Source organism: Callorhinus ursinus, unplaced genomic scaffold (genome assembly GCF_003265705.2).
Source record: "Callorhinus ursinus isolate GAN/ISIS: 27379988/994484 unplaced genomic scaffold, GSC_fseal_2.0 scaffold1, whole genome shotgun sequence".
In the NCBI taxonomy this organism is placed as follows: Eukaryota; Metazoa; Chordata; class Mammalia; order Carnivora; family Otariidae; genus Callorhinus; species Callorhinus ursinus.
This window is the reverse complement of record NW_027397063.1, coordinates 124,491,397-124,512,277: the sequence shown is the minus strand read 5'-3', so window position 1 is coordinate 124,512,277 and position 20,881 is coordinate 124,491,397. Positions and strand designations below refer to the sequence as shown.

The following is a 20,881-nucleotide window of genomic DNA, read 5'->3' as shown; positions in this document are numbered from 1 at the left end:
CGTTCCCGTTTTTCCATCCCTGCCTCAGTTGTAGCAGGAATTTCTTCTCAGGACTTCTTTCTCTTCTTTGTTCCCAGTGCATTGTGAGTGGGCGTATCTCCTCATTCAGCTCTTGTAGAACAGAGCAGAAACAAAACAAAACAAAACATATTAACACTATTGACCTGATAACTTTCTTTTCCCAGAATAAGATCTGAAGAGAATTCAAGAAAACCACAGATACTAGAACTGATGAAGTCTACTTCCTGTGAATTTGTGTGGCTTGCTCATCAAGTCATACCCCCTTTTTAATTCTTATTCTTTATTCTGTAGTCACAGTATTTCTGCAATTGTCTATGGACCCCGCTTACCACAAACCATGATTATCATACGTGAGACCCTTGGCCCAGCGCTAGTCCTATAGCAACAAAGACTTGGACCCTGGACTGCCTTTTCACCTATGCTCCCACTTGGGCTCTCAGTGGTAATGAAACTGGTTGGTTTGAAACAGATGTGATCGGGGGGGGATGCATCTGCCTTTGCCTGAGTTAGTCAAACTCTCTGCTTTACTTTTCCGGTAATGAAATTCTGTGTGCATGCTTGTGTTTCAGTGGATGGGAGGCTAAAGGGGGGTGGTGGTAGGGAACTGATATGTGGGGAAAATAAAGGTTCTGTATTCTCATATTATAGTAGAGGGGTTTGGAATGCTGAGAGGGGAGTCTGAATGCTAGGCTGCATTCTGGCTTCCGGGTTTGTTTAGGGATCCTGTAGGAGATCCGATGGGAGCCAGAAATAATGCCATCAAACCAACAAACATAGCCAAGTCATTTAGCCTCTCTTGGTTTCAATTTTCTTAAGTCTAAACCAGCATTTCTTGACCTTGTCCCTATTGACTTTTTGGCACAGATAATTCTTGTCATAGGGGACTATACTGTACCCTGTAGGACGTTCACCAGCATCCCTGGCCTCTCCCCACTAGACGCCGGTAGTACCCCGAGTTGTGACAGTCTCCAGACACTGCCAAGTATCCCTTGAGGGAGGGGGAGAGGGCAAAATTGTCCTCCATGGAGAACCAATGGCCTAAAATAAAGCAGGTAAAATTTACCATAGCTTTCTATTTTAAGATTCCATGAGTATAACATTCTGTGACTCTAGATCCATAGCCAATTTGTTGATGCAAAAGCCTATTTTTTTCAACTCTAATGGCAAAATAACTTTATATCATTAGCCCAAATTGAGATTTAGTCCCAAATATTTGTAAGGAGCTTATCTTATGGCATAACGATAGTGGGCAGCATTTGTTGACCACTTACTATGTTAAGTGCTTTCAGTGAGATCTCTCACGTACGGGGGAAAGTTGAAGCAAGCATACTTATTAGCTCCAACTTAGAGAGAAGGCAAACTAAGGTGTACGGACATTGAACAACGTGACCCAGGTCTCATTGCTAGTAAATGGGGGACCAGAAACTCAGATCTATCTGCTCTAAAATTGTTGAATTTTGCCATTATTTTATATGGCTTTCTGTGGTATTTTGCCAGGCATTATTTAAGCTTTTAATATCAACAGGTTGACTCTTTGTCTCATGGTACCTATAAGGAGATATAATCATTATCCCCCTTTTTTTATATGTGGGGAAAGAAAAAGGGCACAAAGAGATTACATAATTTGCCCAAGTTCACACAGCTAGTAGGTGGCAAAGCTGAGATTTCAATTCAGTCAGTGATCCCAGCCATGACTCTCTTTTGCCTTTCAGCATAAAAAGCTGCAGTACTAGACCTTGACATCCCATGAGTCAATGAAAGTAGTTTTTGGTGTTCAATATTTAGTGAGACTTTATAAATGGTGGGAGATGTCATCAATCTCTTTCCTGTAAAGGAGTTGGTGTTATGGAATAAGAATAACACTGAAATTACAGTTGCTACCATAAAAAAGATTTTTTATGCATTGTTACATAGAAGAGTTTTGACCTGCACTCCTCCCACTCAACCAAAGGGGGAGACATTTGAGAACACCCTCAGTGGCAATGCTATCCAAAGTCTGACCAATAGCCATCCAGTTACTCTCTCATTATGCCTTATTGAGCACTCCCTATGTCCTCCACATATAAGCTGGGGAAACAGCCACAGATAACATATAATTCCTGAAAAGTTCAAATATAAGTATTAAGAGAAGTCCACACTAATGACACGTATAGAGGGATAGAAGAATCACAGATAAGAGAGCCAATTTTCCTAATTTGGAAAGAGCCCAGCCATGACAATCTCCCAAAGGAAGGAGACCCTTGAGTGATTGTAAAGGGTCATCATCAGACATCCCAGTTGGAGAGACAAATAATGTGGTATGAATTAAGGTAGGAATTTCAGAGAAAGAAATGTTATCAATTATGGCTGGAGAAAGAAGACTACAGAAAATAAGAAGGCCAGAAAAAATAGATTAGGGTGTGAAAAAGCCTTGAATTTCATCCTACGATGACTGTTTGTTTTTTTTTTTTTTTCCGGTAGGTGACATGGACTCATCAAAGAGTTTCAAGCAAAAGAGTGGCAGAATCTAAAGCTTGTGTTTGGAAAGTACTGCTGTTCACCTATGTAAAAAATGAATGGAGTTGATATGTATCCAAGCATCCAGGCATCCAAGCATCCAAGCACCTTGCCATTGGGCAGCCAAATTTTTCTTCCTGGAGTTTACAGTTTGTCAGACAAACGTGATGAACTAATACAAAGCCAAGTACCAATTTGGCCCCAATTTTTCTGCCACTGCTCTACCTTGGGGCTAATTAAACTATCCTACAGGAGTCCTCCTGGGACACATTTCCTTGAGCAACAGGGTCTAGGGAATGCAGTTACAGCTTAACCTTCTTTTCCCACAAAAGAAGTCTCCTGAGTTTAAATGGTCTAAAAACTCATGGTGGGGGTGGAAGTAAAAGCAGGCAGTGCCAACAGCATTAATATTTTATGCCTACAAGGCAGCTTTGTAGCCAGGGTTCTCAAAGCTTTAACAAACATGCATTTTTAAAATCTCTCTTGCTATGTGGTGAAAACACGGGAAATTAGAGCTAATGATTGAACTTGCTGTGGTCTCAGTCTTAAAACAGAACCTGGAATTGGACCCCTCTCTCCCTCTTGTGCTGCTCCCTAGGCCCGAGATGAATCCATGCTGGGTGGAGTTGGACCCCTGACTAGAGAAGTTGAATATTTTGAAAGAGATGTTCTAAATGGTTAGGTCCTTATGGCAACATAGGTAAGTAGCTGTGTGGGGAAAGTATTCCCACTTCCAAGGACAAAAAGGAATCCACACGATCCACACAGATAAATGAGGCCAGTGTAAAAATGGCAGCCATCACATGAGGAGAAGCGCTCTACAGGTTCCCCAACTGGGTTTCCTTCCCACCTTGCAATGACCATCAGGCAGGGGGGAAAAGTGACATGGATATGCATTTACTTCTTAAACGAAACATGATCATATCAGAAGTCAATGAAGAAGACATACAGTGCCTGAGAGTTTCCAATGTAGGCAGACTTAATGCAATCTCTTCCACTGATAACACAAGTAGATTTTCTCACTGTCAACTGCAAGAACTCTACCAAATTCTTCCCCGGACCATAACTTCCGGTAGAGCTAGTATGCTGCTCCACCCATAACTATAGCTTGCTTATTTATATGTGGCTTTTTTACCTGGACAACATCCTTATGAAGAGGGGCCCTGTAATTATGTAGCTTGAAGCAGGTCCTGGCAGTTCAGTCACAGCTGGACCCTCTACTCCATTTGATTGGACCCTAACTTGTATTACCTTACTCTTATGGTCCTAGGAATTTAAGCAATGTGCAGCTTCCTTCCCAGAACTGTGTCTTGGCTCTCCAAGGTCCTCCAGAATCCTCCTAATTTTTCTCTGACTTAACGTGCTATCTACTAAGTATGCTACTATTATCGATCATTTTCAGCTCAACAGATCCAATACGTTACACCAGGAAAGAGGAACTTAGAAAGGAGAAGGCACAATCTTGCTCCCAGCTGCCATTGTTTAGAAGTCAGTGGGTAGAACTGCTCTACCTGGGACTTCAGTTCCCTGAAGCCATTCCCCACAGGTTCCATGGTCCTCAGCCAAGCAAGTAGCCCTCTTCCCTACCCCTCTTCCTTCCCTGGGAATGACAGGGTAGAGAATGGGGAAACAGGAGAAAAGTTTTAGTTCCTGCTAGGATAACAAACACCTCTTCATAGCTGGAACATCAATTCCATTCTGTGTTGTGGGATGTTTATATCAATAAGATATTGGATAAACTACACTTACCATTTCAAGAGGTAGTGAAACCCACGGAGCCCTATCAGTAACCAGATGAGTGATTTTTAAACAAAGTAATCATGTCAGTTTTCTGGGCCTAGATTTTCTCACTTGAGAAATGAAGGGGTTAGACTAGAAAATGAGCTTTAAGACAAAGAATCATGATTCCAGCCATCCATGATGCTCTACTGGCTTTAACATATTGGGGGTCATTGGGTGCCTTTGAGAATCTAACAAAAACTATGGGAAAAAAAAGTTAATGCTTCAGAAATTTTGGAAATAATCCAGGGGATTCACAGACGTTTTCTGCTCACCTGACCCCAATCCATTTCCGTACTCCAGACACCCCTCCCCTATTGCTCTGTAAGAAGGGGAAATTTTTTAAAGAGCTCCACAATGGGCATGTAACAGGTACTCAGAAATGCTCCTTGAGGGAGTGAATTAATTAAGTCTATCCCATGATTTATATGTTTTCTATCTTCACAAATGCAGTCTTGTGTCACACCATCATCCTTCAAAATAAATTATTTATTAAATATCCCCTTGCATTTATTATTATCTACAAACTAAATGGCATTATTAAATTCTAAGGACTGGTGCATATCCCACAGAAGCTAGATTAAGATTGTAGAGAAGTGAGAATGATCCAGAAACCCATCAGTCACTCCACTAATCACCAGGGTTTTTTCAGCTGCTTGGGCTGGCATGTATTCACTCCTCAAGTTCCGTATTTATTCAGAGAGGATGGTCTCCCCAAAGAGAGAAGGGCATGCTTAAATTCAAGTATATCTGAGCAGATTCCCTCAAGAACCCCAAATGAAATCTCTACTCAAGTTTGGTACATATTTCCAGAAGGCTTTATAATGATATCTAACTCATTCAAATTAATTGGTCCTTTCCAGGAGATGATGACATCTTATTTATTTTCCTATTTTCTTATTGTTTTTACTACCTTATTATTTTTATTACCTTTATGACCTTGAATGATCTTAATGGAATCTAGTATCATTTGAGAAAAAAAAAGTGTAAACCTCCTAAAATATTCAGCACAAGTAATAAAGAATCAGAGGTTTTGCCCATGGATTAAAAATCGGCTGTCACTGTAGCATCTGAGTGTAGATACGATCCTGTTTATAGCAGGTGGTTTGGGTGGAAATTTCCACTTTTTTTTTTTTTAAGCTGTACCAATAATACCAGCTAAATGCTACCTTGATTTCTCATTACCAAACCTTGGCTTTTGACTCATCTCAGAGTAATCTGGCATAATTTGTGTATTATACGGCTGCACTCCAAATTCTGTCTGCCTGGTGTAGTATGGTAAGCTAATCCAAAACATCTGTCCTGCACTCTGCGTTCAAAATCCCTAAAAGAGGATAGAGGCTAATGGAAAATAGATCTTCCTTTTGTGCTTTAGCTATTCAAAACTAGGTCCTTAAACAAACATTCAGAAACAAATTTGTCTTCTATAAATGGATTCCAAACACATGTTGAAATAAATAAGTGTGCATAGTCCTTCTCCAGGACCCACAAGCCTGGAAAGAGTCTAGTCAGCCAATCCATCTTCCAGATTCACTAAATTCTCATTATTCAGAAGGTGTTGGTAGTGGTTGGCTTGAATTTTGGACCCTCATGAGCCCACCGTCTGGTATTCACGCCCTTGGCTCCTCACACATTAACTCTATGCTTGGACATGTGACTTGCTTTGGCCAATGGGACCTTAGCAAACTCGATGCAAGCAGTGGTTTGAAAAGTGGTTATGTACTGAATCTTATCGTCTTGGAATAACCCACCTTGGAAGCCCATTGCTGTTCTGAAAGTAGCTTGGTCTGACTACTGATTGCATGAAGCCATGTAGAGAGAGGCCCTGGCAGAGGAGAGTTTGTCTTGAAAGTCCCAGCCCCAGCACAGCTCCCCCAGCTGAAAGTAGCCAACTGAGTGACCTCAGCTATACTATGCAGAATAGAAAACTGCCCAACTGAGCACAGTCAACCCACAGAATCAGTAATAATAATAAATAATAATAAATCATTGTTGTTTTAAACCTCAAGGTAAAGATATAAGATTTATGTTATATAGTTTTAACCCCACATTTCAGTTAATACAAAATATATATATATTTATATCATGCATATATGTATATATATTACAAGATAAAATATCTATATTATAAGATACAATTGTGATATGAATGGTAGTTCTTGTCATTGTTTTTATTATTCACAAAGACTTCAAACTCTAATGCCCATAGTAGACAGGAAAGACAAATTGTCAAGTGTGAATTGTGCTTGAATTAACATCTCTTTTTCAAAAGTTTTTTCACCATACTTGTACTCAAAATAAATAAAAGCATTGACTAAGACTTATAAAATTCTTTTTTTTAGAATATTTTATTTTTAAGTAGTGTTTGCACCCAACATGGGGCTCAGACTTACAACCCTGAGATGACTTATAAAATTCTAAAGTATTAAGAGATAAATGTTTATTAATTGACTGTGCTGAAGGCTAAAGACATCAAGTATACAAATACATGTTAAAATTGAACTATAAATTGAGGCATATTATATTACTTTGAAAACTTGTTTTTCCCCTTAAAGGACTGTAGGCCTAAACTACTTCTTCTTTTGGTCTCCACAAAACCAATTAATTTAGTTGATAAATCATGTACTTTTTTCTACTTTTGTTTAAACTTAATTAGAAACTAACCAATTATTAAATTTTATCTAGTATTGTTTCAATAATAACTACCACTTATTTTGTGATTATTAAGTGTTAGGAATTGTGCTCATACCTTTGCAGAGATTAACTGATCATCACAACCTGCAAAGTGGATAAAGTATTCTTCCTACATTTGGAGGAGAAACATAAAGATCATAAGGATATTTTCCAAAGTCATAAAGCATATACGCGACAGAGCCACTTCCAAGTGGTTGGTTTAGAAGCCTCTGTTCCGATAATTCTTTAAGCCAGGGGCCAGAAAACTTTTTCCATAAAGGGCTAGAGATTAGTAAATATTTTTAGTTTTGCGGTTCATACAACTCAAGGCTGCTATTATAGTGCAAAAGCAGTGAAAGGCAACAAATAAATGAATGGGATATGCCTGTGTTCCAATAAAATTTTATTTATAAAAACAGGTGGTGGGCTGATTTAGCTTGCACCTATAGTTTTGTTTTTTGTTTGTTTGTTTGTTTTTTAGATTTTATTTATTTCTTTGAGAGAGAGAGTGAGCAAGAGAGAGAGCATGAGCTGGGAGCAGGGGGAGGGGAGGGGAAGGAAGAAGCAGAGGGAGAGGGAAGAGCAGCCTAATGCGGGCTTGATGCCTGGCTCAATCCCTGGACTCTGGAATCATGACCTGAGCTGAAGGCAGACACTTAACTGGCTGAGCCACCCAGTCACCCCACACTTACAATTTTAAGACTTACAACCCATTGTCCCCACAGCTTCCCAAACCAATAATGATCAATGTGAGCTCATATCAGAATCACTTGGAGGGCTTGTTAAAACAGATTGTTGGGCTTTCCCCCAGAGTTTCTGGTTCAGTAGGTCTGGGATATGTCCAAGAATTTGCATTTCTGTCAGGTTCCAAGATGATACGATGTTACTGGGACAGGGCGCATACTTTGAGAACCACTGCTGTAAGTATACAGGACTTCAGTTGCTGACTCTAAAGTAGATCACCATCCTGAAGATCTAAATCTATCTTGCTGCATTTTTAGTGAACTCAAGCACCCTGAGATGGTAATTTTAATGAAATTGTTGTCTTTGTTTCCGCTTTCCCTTTGTTTTATTGTGGGTCCGTGAGGAGGTGTATGCATGAGGAGCTGGAGGGAGGAGTGATAAGGAGAGTTATAGTGAATGTTGAACATAGATTGACAGCACTTATCTCCACCACTTACTCCATTCCTTTGAGCCTGTCTCTTCCCATCTTTCGAAGATGAAACACTTGTGACAAGTTTTAATCTTGTCTTAGATGAGACTCAGACATATGCATACATAACCATATATTTGCGTATGATATTTGATGTGAACTTTGAAGGTTATGGACTTAGGATAACATAACCTTACAGAATGACCAACTGAGCTTTCTACAGGGGTGACAAGATACAGTAAGTTATGTTGGAGTGAACCAAGAAACAGAAGAAATAGTGATTTTTTCCGAGTGCTTTACTGAGTGTAAATGAGGGAAAAAAAAGAACATTCACTATACATGATCTCAGAGCCCTGTGGTGGCCTTCCATGGAATTAGCATTCGTCATTTCTTCATTTTTCACAATGATGCTATAGTTTAGAAGATTTCATCACAGGGTAGTTAAAAGCAAAGACTCCTGAGTCATAACACCCATGTGAATTCCAGGTCTTTACTTACTATATCTGTGAGCTTGGGCATGATTTTACCCCCTCTTCTCTTCCTCCATAAAACAAGATGTTGATTGCACTTCCTTTAAAGGTTATATGAGGGCTAAACAAGTTAATATGTGGACAGAGACTGATCACATGATAAATACTTATTAAGATGGTGCGTACTGTTGAATATGTTTTATAAATGAGGAGACTGAGTGTGAGAGAGATGGACTGTTGCATATAGAGCGATTTTACATGTGTCCTAATCACCAAAACAAGCTTTGAACCTGGCTGCGGCTGATTCCAAAGCTTTGGCGCCCGAGGGAATGAAAACATAAGCCAAATAAAAGGAGCATCCAATCCCTTTTAACGGGACAACAAGCTTAGGAACACACACCAAACGATAATCCCAGTATCCAGAAACACAGAGAACTGTGCAGGTGTATAGGTTCAGAGAAGAATGGGCTTCTGTGAGGATGGGCAAGAAGGAAGAGTTGGGGTAGAACCGTGTCTATGTGAAGTGAGGAGAGGACATTGTGGTAAAAGCGAGAGATGACTGCCTTGGATATAAGCAAGGTTGTTGGAAGCAAGAGAATATTCCTGTGGCAAAATTAAGGCCACAAACTTAGGATGACCTCCTCCCAAACACACATACACACACACACGTACACACACCCCACAAATAAAAAGAAAGAAAATCCCTAAATTAAAAAAAACACACAAAACTACAAACAAATCATTTGCTCAAACATTGAATAGAAAATATTATCAAAACAATTTTCTATTCATCAATAATGCTAAATGGGAAAAAATCATTATTCCTTCAACATTGCTCCTCCCAGACTCCAGTTATTTAGCTAAGTAGGGCAAAGGGGAAGGAGTGCCTTTAGCTGGGAAAATATTAAAGAAAACATTTTTGTGAAAATAATTTTACAAGCCCTTCTGTTTTCCAACAAGGGGCATATCTGTCCCCAGAGCCTTGCAGCTGTGCCTTGCACAGAGCGAGCTATTAGGTTTACAGCTCCCAGAAAATAGCTTCACATGGGTCTGATTGCACGGGGCCCTCTGAGGTCTTGCTGCAGGTTTGGTTTGGTTTCACAGTGATTTTATATTTCCTGTTCAAGGTTTTATTAGTTTTATATAGATACATAAGCGTGAGGGGTCAAGGGGGAGGGAGAAACACAAGATAATGGAATGGAATTTTTAAGCTGTAATAGGAATTTAAGGGAATAAGATGTTGCTCAAAACGTGGGAGGTTGGTGCTGGAGTCTGGACATTCAGGCCCAGATCGAAACAAGATCCAATGCCAATAATCCATGCAGAGAGGACCCGTTGCCTCTCCCAACTTGTGCCCCTTTCCCCTACTTCTAGGTATGAGGGCTATTTTGCCAAAGCTGTTTCATTGCTGTAGATGTTAGGAACAGAGGAAAAAAAATACACATATGGACCAAGGTCATTGTAAACCTATTTCAGCTGGTGATGAAGAGCGTGGGCTCAGGAGCCAGAGGGCCTTAGTGTGAGTCCATGCTCTCCACATGTAGCCGTGGGAGCTGGGACACCAGTGTCCTCATCCCTCATCTGTGAAGTGAGGACAACAGTAGAACTTAACCCATATTGTGGTTGTATGTGTATACAAAGTTTCATTTAATAATAAATGAGAATCAAGGGAAAAACTATGATAAATGAAAATTTTGATACACACACACACACACACACACACATATTTAGAAAAGTACCAGACACACAGTAAATGAGATATATAATAAAGTATATAATAAAATACTTAAAACAGTACTGCCGTAGTCTCAATAAATGTTATCTCTCAGTCTTATGTTTGTTATTATTATTAGTTTTGTTTTAATGAAATATTGTTTTTATAACTAATTTGCTTCATATCAGTTTTCTTTTTTTTTTTTAAAGATTTTATTTATTTATTTGACAGAGAGAGAGAGACACAGCGAGAGAGGGAACATAAGCAGGGGGAGTGAGAGAGGGAAAGCAGGCTTCCCACGGAGCAGGGAGCCCCGTGCGGGGCTCGATCCCAGGACCCTGGGATCGTGACCCGAGCTGAAGGCAGACGCTTAACAACTGAGCCACCCAGGCACCCTCATGTCAGTTTTCTTAACTGCTGTCATATATGCTTCTGGTCCATTGCACTTGGATCATGGTTGAACCATACAGGTAAGCTACAGAGAATGAAAGCCAGTGGGTGTACATTTATCTGTGGTAAAGAACTCAATACATTTAAACATGAAGAAGTGCAGTCTAGACCCCTGCTTCTCAAGTGTCCATATGCATGGAAGGAATTACCTGGGGATCTTGTGAAAATTCAGATTCTGCCTTAGTAGGTCTTTAGAGGGGCCAAGTCTTTGCATTGCTGCTGGTCTATAGACCAGACTTTGAGTCACAAGGAAATCTAGGCATGAGCACTTATCTGGGAGGCAGACAACCCAGGCACATGCCTATCTCATTGTTGAATTCAAGTGTGTTTTTTTTTTTAAGATTTATTTATTTTGAGAGAGAGAGAGATTGAGAGTACATACATGAGAGTTGGGGAGAGGGGCAGAGGGAAAGAATCTCAAGCAGACTCCCTGCTGAGCAGGGACTCCCAACTCAGGGCTCAATCTCATGACCTGAGATCATGACCTGAGCCAAAATCAAGAGTCGGACACTCAACTGACTGAGCCACCCAGGAGGCCCTCAAATGGTATTTTATAAAATTCACTCATTTTCTTCCCCCTGTCAGCTTGCCATGTGAGCACTGGGAAGATGTGAAAGAACTGCAGGACTTGTATTGAGGAATATAAGGGTGACTGAGACATAACATTCCTGCTTTCAAAGGACTTACCATGTAATGGTGCAGAATGAGACACGTGCCCACAAATGAATGCCATCCAAGATAGCAAGGAGAAAATGCCAGTGTTCAGGGGAGGGAGGGCCATCCCCTCAACCTGAAGAAATCAGGCCAAGTAACACATTTAACATTGCTTTGCCACAATTTGTCCCTCTGCACAATGGAACTAAATTTCTTGCCACCTGGCTCTTAAGACTATAGGAAGGGCCTTATGAGCGCATTAAGATAAAAGTGTTTTGGCAAGCAATACCTATGTAATTGTTATTAATATCAGCAATAAAATCAATATTCTGGTTATGAATAGGTAGGTAACCCGTTTGGGGTGATTCTTCTTATTACTCTGTATAATTCTTAGCATCAGAAGGTCACTTAATATAACAGAAACAGAATGGCTCCCTTGGTTGACTTCATAACCATGTAGCAAATGCTCTTTGACATTGGGGCAAGAGGACCACATGTGGCTCTGCTTTCAGCTCATCAGCAGCATGGTAGGGTTGCAGAAGAGAAAACTCCATCTCTGTCTCTCAGTGCATGATCCTGAGTTATTAACCCGAAGGAGCTAAGGGGTAAGAAAGGGGAATCTTCTGAAGATGCGTGGTCAAGTCTTCGGAGAAGGGCAAGCATCTGAAACAGAATTATCAGTCTTATGCCATGCCTTCCATTATGGCAACAGATAGGAATCCCACCCATCATTTTGTCCACTTTCAGATTTTTAGAAGGTTCCTTTTTGTGCTCTAAGCAGATTTTTAAGTTTCTGTCCACCCTACATCCAGAGCTTGCTGTGGGACTGCCTCGGTAGGGACGGTATCACATCTCAGCTTCTGCCTAAGCACAGTCCCACCTTCCTCCCCCTTTTTTCCCCTACAAGTGTTGCCCTTGGGGGCATTCCCAGATAAACAACCTACTTGCTAATCTCCATCTTTGTGTCCACTTCTCAGGAAACAACTTGAGATGTCTCTCACCACACCACCCTTCAACCTGGTGGCCCATCTAAACAAAATAAGTCACTCTCAGTCCCTTGAACAGGCCACGTCCTCTCCCCTCTCTGTCCTTTTGTGCGTATTCTGTGTCTGTCACAGGAAGAATACCTCGCACACAACAAATGTGCACTGAACAGTTGCTGCTGTTGTTGCTTTTGAATGAATATACGTCCTTGGGTCCAGAAGACATCCTCCCGGCCCTTCTTCGATCGTCCTCCCTTTCCTGAGTAACTCACCCTCATCTTTTTCAGATAATTCAGACTGCAGGTCTTCTCTTCTGCAAAGTATTTTCTTGCCCTATCTTAGAATTGCTCACATTTCCTTTACTCGATCAGAGATTTTTGTTGTACTGTGTTGTAGTTGTTTACTTGCCTATTTCCTTCCACCCTCACACAAACCTAGATTTTTTAGCATCTTGAAGTCATGGCTGCATTTTCTTTCTTTCTTTCTTTTTTTTTTTTACTGCTATTTACCCAGCAAATAGTAGATGCTCAATACGTATTTGAAAATAAAACTCAGATCAGTGATCTCCTAACATATGTGTGCCTTAGAATCACCTGGAGAAATGTTAGAAGTACAGATTCTTGTGCTTGACTTTGAACCCAGTGAATAAACTCCAGGGGTTAGGGCCTATTTCTGCATTTGGGAACTAAGTCCTCAGCTTGACTATTTACTATTTCTACCGAGAAGGAATGCATTGAGTTATACCTTCACTTTTTTGTCAAAGTAACAAAACAAAACTGAGATGTTAACCTCATCTATTTTTACCAAGGCCTAGCTCTTAGTCAAGGGATACACCAACCGATGATGCTTCTTTTTCATATGGGAAAAGATACTGTGCTTTACAAAGATCCAGTTTGGTGACTGAACCCAAGAGTTGCAGAAACAGGTTGCCTGGGTTGACTACTGGTCCTGTCATTCTCTGGATGTACAACCTCAGACAAATTACACCCTCTCTGCACCACCACCCCCTCCATCCTCACCTGCAAAATGGAAACAATAATAGTCCTTACATCATGAAGTGATTGGGGGTCAGGTGAGTGAATGCATGGGAAACACTTAGAACTGAACTTGACACGTAGGAAAATCTTAATTAATGTTAGTTATTTCTATTACTATTATGACTATTATTTTTTATTATTGTTTTAGGAAATTACCTTCCAGAAACATGTAGTTATAAGGGAGTTATTGTATAACTGTCAACGTTTACAAGTTAGGCAGGGGAATGAACAATAAAATACACAGTTTGAGACTTTAATCCCGAGACCTACATTATCTTCCCATAGTTGGTTGCTTTTCCATGGTCTCCTGGTTCTTGGTGCCTGAAGAGTTTTCTCACATTTTGTTTTTCTGTCAGGGCTTTCCAAGGGTAAACAAATGTGCTCTACAGTTCACCACTCTACAAGAGACTTGGGTGAAGGATGTTTTTTATATCTCAGAGGTTTGAAATTGCACAATCCTTCAGGTATAGCATTTCAACTGAGAGTGGTCTGTTTTCTGAAAGCCAGCCTTCCATACAGACAGTAGTATATCAATTTGTCACCAGCTTGGAGATCCTGGCAGAAAACTGAGAATTACATACCTGTAATTTGGTTTTCTCATTACAGGGACCTTGACTGTCTGGGTGCCGTTGAGTAAGGTCATTGACACTTAACAGAGAGCAGCGGGACTGGGGAACTTGATGCCAAAACTGAGCAGCCCCTCCTCTCCCCTCCGCCCCCACATCCCTCTCTGGCAGGAAATTACACCCAAACCACAGAAAACATTGCAAATGCTTGCATCCAAAGAGTTATAATTAAGTTGATCAGCTTAAATAAAAAGGCTGTGACCTGTTTTTTTACTTTGTGTAAATAAGTAAGGTGAAATAATCCATTTTACTTGTCCCCAAAGTGTTTATCCACCTGAAGGCAAGAGAAAGGTTAGATTTCACAGGATTGATCTAGGCTCACCTTGAACAAAAGTTTGCACATAAAAACTCTCAAAAATATTACTATGAAAATCTGTGAACTTTTTTCTCATAAAAAAATTATTTCTCAAAGCCCCCAATCCCAGATAAAGATAATGTAGATGTTTGGCCTATAAAAGGTCAGTACTAAGGAAAAGATTTGAAAATCTGTCTTGCAGAAGATAAACTTCTTTTGGATCAACTCCACAGGCTAGAACTATACAAAATGGGTAGAAATATACGAAGAGAGACACTTAGGGTGAATATGAGTTTATGGTGTAAAATGTCATTGTATCCTATTTGCTTATAGAAAGGGTACAATATTTGCTTAGGGATATGCCCCGACAAAGGCTTGAGGAAAAAGGTGAGCATCATAGAGAATTATGTGAGGGCCGAATATTCTTCTACGTGTGGTGACCTCTCCTTTGTCCCCTCAGATTTTCAATAAAATAATTAAATCTGTACAAAGCTAATTTCTAGAAGACCTTTCAAAGAGACTGATGGAGAGCATGGATGTTGCCTCCAAGACAATGTAGGATTGAAGAGAGGACTCACGTGTGACAGTTGGAATGTCAATGGACAGAGGCATGAGGAAGTAAGTTGTCAGGAATCTGCAAAAACCATGAAGAGGGCTCCGGACTTTCAGAGAAGCTCATGATGAGTTGGCTTGAATCCCTGAGGGACGGAAAACCCTGGCTGTCAGCTCAGTTGCATGAGAGAAAGAACATTTCCACAGTGCTTTGCCAGCCCATATAGTAATTCCCTCAGAGGTAGTAAGACCTACTATGTTTTCTCACAGAGCCGCACTCCGGTCCCCTTGGGGACAAATGAATGAAGAGACCAAGACAACCCAAGGGGCAAAATGTGAAGATGCAGTCCTGCTTAGCATGCTAAGTGAACCCTCTAAGGAGCCTCAGACTCCACCTTGGAGGAAGACGATATCAGAGAAGGTTTCTCAGAAGAGGCAACAGTGGGGTGGGGCAGGGGGTAAATCTGAACAAACAGTGCGTTCAAAATACCAGATTGGTACTGAGGGAACAGCAAGCCATTGAGCATGGCTAACTCACATGTTTCGGCCTGAAACAAGCCTAGGAAGGTAGCCAGGGGCCACATCACAAAGAGTTTCTGATACCAGTCAGTCCAAAGCCTTTGGATTTTATCTTAAGGACAAGGGGAAGCCACTGAAAACTATGAAGCAGGGGAGTAGTGTGATTATATTTGGGGACAGGACAAAATATGTCAAGAGTCTCTAGGCAACTATTTGTTTTGCATAGTTTAGACATTTACTTGCCCAAACATCCTCCTCCTAGTCCGAGAACTCACTTTTCTCCAAGACCCACCTCCCCTCTGAAATCATATTTGATAACACCAATCCCCTTCTCTGATCCCGGTAGCATTTTTTTCTGCTCCTGTTATCACTTCCCTCCTTGCATGGTTTTCTTCCCAATGTAAGCATTCTTCAAGTGTCATTTTGTATCCAAGTCTTTGTAAATCATTCAGGATAGAAATTCACATGCCTACCGGAGACAGACAGATATGGTAAATGAGTAAAGCAAACCAGGTATCATAGACGTTTGTTTGCACGATAAACATGTAGTGATACAGTTGACCCTTGAATAAGGCAAGGGTTAGGGGTGCCGACCCCATCACAGTGGAAAATCCACGTATAACCTTTGACTCTCCCCAAACTTAACTACTCATAGCCAACTGTTGATCAGAAGCCTTATTGATAATAGTCAATTAACACGTATTTTGTATGTTGTGTGTATTACATACTGTATTCTCACCACAAAGTCAGCTAGAGAAAAGAAAATGTTACTAAGAAAACCATGAAGAAGAGGAAATATATTTACAGTACTGTGCTGTACTTATCAAAAAAAATTGTGTGTAAGAGGACATATACACTTTAAAACCATGTTGTTCAAAGGCCGACTATATTCTTTACTTCCATAAAGAAGAGGTAAAAAAACCAAAAAAAACATACAAAAGCACAGGGAAGTGCTAATAGAGATGTCTGATGAGCCACAGCTTAGTGGAGTAGTAGGGAGTGGTGAAGTCTCTGGCCAAGTAGACAGTCCATTCACTTTGGTAAGAGAAGCAACTACTGCTTGATCCCAAGTCATTGTTAATATGAAGAAATGGAGGTCCAGTGTATGAGATCTTTTGGTTAAAAGAAAAAAAAAACCTTGGAAATTCAGATTTTATTTTTAAACAAAACTTTTTGAATTTTATTTTTTTCCCTGGGTAGGAGATTCATCTTAACATGCATGCATTTTAAAACAGTAACAGGGTCTCAAACTGTTCCGAGCAGACATTAGACAAGCACAGAAGGTTGAAAATTCCTATTTAAAAAATGGAAATTGCAGTAAGAAATGGAGAAGTCACACACATATGGTGGGGTGGTAGTTTATCGTGCTCCCTCAAAAGTTAAATCTAAACTTCATTCACATTTTTTTTATTATGATATTCTGATCTGATGCTTAGTTGTGCTGAGCCTCACTGGGCCTCCCCACAATGATTGTTGGTTTTCACCTTCTAACAAAATGGCTCTGAGTAAAAGGAGGAGGCCCATCTGGAAGTTTCCCCCCAGCCCCAAAGGATCTCAGCACAACCCCTTGAGGGCCAGCTAAGCTTCCTCTTCCATTTGGATGTACACTTCCTACATGGCACATCTCAGAGGAAGACTAGGACCACATCACTGCCCCCTGCAGATGGCTGGTAGATGTGGGGGGCAGCCATTCGTATGTGTTTTCCCTTTGGTTCCTGTGCTCAGGCTGGATCTCTCCTCTCCACATTTCTGCCAGAAAGAGATGAGGTCTCAGGGCTTTACGGGAGCCACAGGTCTGTGGAAATCAGATTTGTAAATGAAATATCCTGATATTTAAAAGTTGACTCCAAAGCTTTCCAAACACTATAGTCCAATACCAGCGTATCAGTGGTGCAGATATATGACACAGACCTCCACATGACAGCTTCGGTCACACATATCTATCCTGCCATGAGGTCTAGAAACTTGCTTAATAATTTGAAGACAAGGCACTCTCACTACTGTGATTTTTCAGCACTTTGGTCTTTGTCATTCACTTGGCTCTTACTTTGGGTTGCCTTTTATTGCTATTGAGCTTTCGTGTTTACTTCTAACCACTCAAATAGATGGGACCTCCTGCACAGGAGAAACCATTCCTTGAGTGTCTTCCTGTCTCCAGTCCCTAGCATGGTAGTTTTCCCTTTGTAGAGGCACCATAACAACTACATAAACTAAAATGTATTAATTGCGTACTGCAGACATTACAGGTAGTGATTTATTCATATTATCTCATCTGTTTCTTAAAAAAGTATTACAAAATATCTATGGGAGTTTTGATTCTTATTTAGAGATGAAATCCGAAGGTAGGACAGGTGAAACCTGCCCAAGCTCATGTAGTTAGTAAGGTATGGAGTTGGGGCTCGAGCCTAGAAACTGGAGCTCAGGAAGCACTATTCTACGGCTGAAAACACTTGGTGATGGTGGCCGTGAGGTGGACAGCATCAGGGATTGTGATTGAACAGTGTTAATCCTTGGATAGTTAATTCATTTCCAATCTCTTTCAACATAATAATGGCAGGGCAAAAAAAGAAACTGGAGTGATCCTTTGACCTTACGAAGAACATTGTCAGGTGGTTATTTAAACCATCCTTAAAGAATGGTTTGTAAGCTATGGACTCACAAAGCTGTGTCCTGATTTCCTCCATCTTTGATTTAAATTATATGATTTGATTTAAAGTATGTCCTCAAATATTTTTAAAATACTAATTTTTTAAAAACCTGCACATTCATATTCAATTTGAATGTAATGGCTTAAATTATATCAAGTATTTTTAAAACACTAATAAAAAAACCCCTGCACATTCAAATGGAAATTCAACCTACTAGACGTCTCCAATGTGCTAACTGGTAGTCTCCCTGATTAAGCATATAATAAATACATGTTATATATTTGAACATAAAGTACATTTATACTAATAAAATGCCACTTTTCTCTGCTTTACATATTGGAGTTCTATGTCAGATTTCGTTTGCATAATGCATTCTGCTCTGTGAGAAAGTTGGAAAGCCTCTTCTCTAATATATATAGCTTCTTACTAAGTCAGTCCCTGCTCTCCTGCCTAATTACACATGCCTGAATAGTCAGTAGGGGCCAATTAGCATTGTATTATATTTATGGAATCTAAGACACAATCAATTGTAAGGTGTACTATTATTTTATATACCACAAAGAAAGAAAAACACTCCCATGGAAAATCTAGCATGCAATCAATTCTGATATCTTAGATTTTTAAAAAATTAAGTTCTCAAATCAATAGAATATAGTAATTCAGAACCTGAACTCTGAAATCAGATTACCTACCTGGGTTTGAAATCTAGGCATCCAACATACTCTGACCTTCAGCAAATCACTAAACCTCTATCTTCACCTGCAAAACGGGACTATTATTACAATCTAACTCTGAGGGCTATTGTGAAGATTAAGAGAAAAAGTGTAAGGCCAGGGGTTTGGGATCCAGTAGGACCTTGATAAATGTCTGCTACTGTCGTTAGGGGCCCGAAGAAAGCCCTTGATTTTATGACCCGATCGTATAGGGTTGCTCCTGTTAGGTGCCGGGCAGAGTCCAGCAATCTACTCTTCTCCTTTTAATCTCCTTTTCAGAAGCTCTTTACTCTTAGTCAGAAGCGTGAGCACACATCTGACTGAATGGGCTTTTATCCCTAAAGGAGAAGGTTTGCCTGTTGATATAAAGCTCTGTTCAGATGCCAATTTAATCTCTTCTGATGGAGAGGTTTTAGAAGCTTTTAGCCCTCCTTGGTGACCTCCATATTGCACGAATAGATTTCTCCTGCTCTTGTGTCCTACAACCCCAGAGCACTTTGGAAGGATGGAGTAGGCTTTCCTTCTGAAGTGTTGGTCTTGAGTGCCGTGGTGGGAAGGTTTATTTCGATAAATGATGAAAGAGTTCAAATTTTGGAGCTAACTTTAGCTATAGATCTTTTGTTTAAAGTGAAAAAATAAAGGTTCTTGGACTATTTGAACTGCATATACTAATCATTTCATATGAAATTTTTATGTGGATAAATAGGAAAGTGGCAACCCTACTCTTAACATCCTCTCAAATGCCAAACATGCCTTTCCACCGCCTGGTAGTTACTACCAACCCATCATATCTCAAAGCAGATTCATGGACTTCTCCAAAAACAAGTAAGTCAGTGTGGGCTAGGCTATGCTGCCATAACAAATAGAACCTCATGTCACCAACCAGCAGAGGGCAGGTGGCTCTCCTCAGCATCTCGTGACAAAAGTATCTGAGCTCCCTCACTTGCATGGCCACACCATCAAGCACACCATCCAAGGTTGTTTCTGGAAGGAAGAAAGACTGAGAGGTCACTTCAGATGTTTGTGGGACCAGGACTTTCAGTGGCTTATCTCACTTCCATCCACATTCCATTAACCAGAACTCAGTCACAAGGCCCACCAAACTTGTTGATTCTCCCTCAATGACAACTGAACCGTTTCCTTTTTGTCCACCCTCACTGACACTGGCCTTTTTAAGATACTTTTCCATCTTTCATCTGTACCACTAAAGTAACTCCTTAAGAGATCTATTTACCTCCTCTCTCTTTTCTCCTGCCCCTGAACATATATCCCTCATACTACTGCCTACATTAACTTTCACAGACCTGCTCTCATTCCCCTGATTGAAAACAATTTATTTGCCTGGACAATAAGGACTATGTTCCTTGCATGATTAGCAGGTACTGCCAGTTGCTAGTGTATCTGTCCAGGCTTACCTCCCATAGACTTCCTTATGTGTAACTCTGTCCAGGGTACCTGGATTTCTTGTTTTCCTGGAAATTTCCTTATTCTATGCCCGGTCTCACACCAGTCAATATTTTTGTCTTTTGGAGACCTACCTGTTATTCAAGACCCCATTGGGTGTTTCCCTCCCTCTGTTAAGCCTTTCTTGAGTCACCCAGTCAGAATGAAATGATTATTCAAAGAGCTCCTAAAGCACATTTGAAAGGACTCTTATTTCACACTTATTCATTCTTCTGTGTGTTTAACATTAACAATGTAAGGATTTGTCTTCTTGACTTGACTGCTTGCGCCTTAAAGATCTGCTGTAGACACGAATTCCCTTCTATCTACAACAACAACCTCAATGTGTTGAAAACAGTATGCTCAATACATGTTCAGTAGTTTACTTTTTAAAACTCTTAGTAATTACTAGAACTAAAAGATACCACAAAATTTGAAATGTAAGTTTGTTCAATGTGTTTTTCACTTTAACACAACACAAAAGCCCTGAAAGTAGAGATTTGTTGTGCTAATACTGAAGTAATCTTTAATTTCCTTAATTTCTTTTTTTTTAAAGATTTTATTTATTTATTTGAGAGAGAGAGAATAAGAGATAGAGAGCACGAGAGGGAAGAGGGTCAGAGGGAGAAGCAGACTCCCCGCTGAGCAGGGAGCA

General features: G+C 40.2%; 1 long non-coding RNA gene across 1 annotated transcript; it reads left to right on the top strand.

Annotated features, from left to right (window-relative positions):
• The first annotated feature begins 322 nt into the window (after positions 1 to 322).
• LOC141370989 (uncharacterized) lies at positions 323 to 4,743 on the top strand. Its single transcript, XR_012375571.1, has 3 exons — positions 323 to 463; positions 886 to 1,073; positions 2,482 to 4,743. It is a non-coding gene; the product is annotated as an uncharacterized lncRNA (long non-coding RNA).
• Positions 4,744 to 20,881: the final 16,138 nt, after the last annotated feature.